The sequence below is a fragment of the Alosa alosa genome, chromosome 18, assembly GCF_017589495.1.
Source record: "Alosa alosa isolate M-15738 ecotype Scorff River chromosome 18, AALO_Geno_1.1, whole genome shotgun sequence".
In the NCBI taxonomy this organism is placed as follows: domain Eukaryota; kingdom Metazoa; phylum Chordata; class Actinopteri; order Clupeiformes; family Clupeidae; genus Alosa; species Alosa alosa.
In genome coordinates, this window is record NC_063206.1 from 1,252,501 (window position 1) to 1,255,000 (window position 2,500).

Consider the following 2,500-nt stretch of genomic DNA (forward strand, 5'->3'; position numbering starts at 1 on the left):
GTGTGTGTGTGTGTGTGTATGTGTGTGTGTGTGTGTGTGTGTGTGTGTGTACATGTATGTGTGTGTGTGTGTGTGTGTGTGTGTGTGATATGACCCATGTCTCTCTTCATACAGCGTCCTCTAAGGCGGAAGAGCTGCCCGTCTACCTGGGTTTCCACACCTGTCACCTGCCTCTAGCTGTTGGACGCACAGAGACACACCCCGGCCGCCCACCCTTCTAAACACACACACACACACACACACACACACACACACAGAGACAACACTCCTTCTCCCTCATCAAACAGTGGGAAACTGCCTTCTTCCAACTCCCCTCTCCTCACACATATCCATACACACATACTCACAAACAGATACACACACACACACCCAGCCTCGTAGCCTCGACTGGTGAAGAATAGCCACACACACACACACACACACACACACACACACACGTACACACACTCCTGACCCCCCAGTGTAGGCCAGGCTTCTTCATACATGCACATTCATACATGACAAATATGACAAACTTTTTTTTCATTGTTAAGATAATGTTGTTTTCTTGTTTATGTGTATGTTCTGTTGTCATTGTTTTATTCTGTATAATTATTATTTGTTTGTTTTGGCTTGAATTATTTGTAGTTTGAATCAAAGGGGGTTTTATTAGTCATTGTTCTGTGTACAATGAGGGAGTTGATCTAATACACGATAAACGTAAACAACAAACATGCAAACAAACAAATAAAGCACTGAGCCCCAGACTGCCCCTGTGGGGGGGAGAGACCCAGGGAAGAAGGGGTTCAGGGGTAGGTGTGTGTGAGTGTGTGTGTGTTGGGTTCAGGGGTAGGTGTGTGTGTGTTTGTGTTGGGTTGGGGTTACAGGTCCAGACTCCGTCTTAACCTCCTCTAGTCGTTTCCCATCTTCCGTCTGTAAGAGTGTGTGTGTTTGTGTGAGAGAGAGTGTGTTGGTATGCAGATCTAGTGCACAGGCCATTTCAGGGCAATGAGGAGGTCATTACACACACTGACCCGTGGTCGTCGTTGCAAAAGCAGTGAAGTTTATCGAGTCTGCTGCTGCAGAGTCACGTTTACGTTAATATTATACTCTACGCTAGCGTTACGCTAATATTATACTTTACGCTATTATACTTTACGCTAGCGTTATGCTAATATTATACTTTACGCTAACGTAATACTATCGCTAACGCTATGCTAATATTATACTTTTGGCACTGATGCTAATTTATACTTACGCTAAAGTGCTATGCTAATATTATACTTAGCGTTATGCTATATTATACTTTACGCTATATTATACTTTTACGATATTATGCTAATATTATGCTAATATTATACTTTACGCTAACGTAATACTATTATACTTTATGCTAACGTTATGCTAATATTATACCTTACGCTAATGTTGTGCCAGTATTACACTTTATTAGCCTAGAAATCTAGACACACCCTAGCGGCAGCAAATTTACATAGTCTAGCAACTATCTGTTGGCTTACGAGCTGGAAAAATTAAACTTCGATAAGGCCAATCACATCGTGTATAGAGTCGTTAGGCGGGCTTAACATAATGATTGATGGCAGAGTTGAAACGGTTCGGCGTGAATTCCCTGCTACTTGAAAACAAAGAAGGTGGATGTTGCTCTTGGTGAACAGCGGAACACGAGTTAAGCTTTTTTATGTTGGCAAAAGTTTGAACTAGCCAATTAGCTCCGCTGGTGGGAAAACGCATGGGACTCATGAGTTGTAGCGCTATCCTATTGTGTGCAGCGGGAATTTGAAAGACAACCGATTATCCCGCCCCTCGGACTGAGCACTGCGAATGTGGGTCTGGCTGGTCAAGCTAACACTTTATAACGCTAACGTGATGCTAATATTACACTGACTTTAAGCTAAAGTTATGCTAATATTAGACTTTACGCTGACATTATGCTAATATTACGCTAACGTTATGCTAATATTATACTTTCCGCTAATGTTATGCTAATATTATGCAAATGTTACAGTATGTTGGTGACCTGACAGTGTAACGCAGGTTGATCTGAACTTGATTCAGCTTTCAAAGCATAAAGCCATAGAAAGCATCAACTATATAAACATAAACTATAATGAAATATAAAATATATACAGCTCTGAAAAAAATAAGAGACCACTGCACATTTTTCTGATGTCATTCTACAGTGCTGTTTGACAATACAACACAACACGTTGACATTCGAACGAGTTGATGGTCAATGTGGTAACAACTAGGATGACCTGACATGCAGATATGAGATGCGTATGAGACAGGTGCAGACTCCTGTAGATTTGAGATGCCTATGAGATGCTTATGAAATGCATTTGAGATGGGTGCAGACTCCTGTAGATTTAAGATGCGTATGAGATGCATTTGAGACGGGTGCAGACTCCTGTAGTTTTGAGATGCATTTGAGACGGGTGTAGACTCCTGTAGATTTGAGATGAGCAATGGGGTTTGACATCTCCTGGTAATATTTAGTGTC

At 41.6% G+C, this 2,500-nt stretch overlaps 1 protein-coding gene across 2 annotated transcripts in view; it reads left to right on the forward strand.

The window, feature by feature from the left end:
• LOC125311498 (protein quaking-like) overlaps nucleotides 1-1,121 on the forward strand; it is an 83,466-nt gene extending 82,345 nt beyond the window's left edge. For both annotated transcript variants that reach the window (XM_048269616.1, XM_048269617.1), the window contains one exon: nucleotides 115-1,121. The gene's annotated coding sequence lies outside the window, so the exon portion shown is untranslated. The remainder of the gene's footprint in view (nucleotides 1-114) is intronic.
• The last annotated feature ends 1,379 nt before the right edge of the window (nucleotides 1,122-2,500 follow it).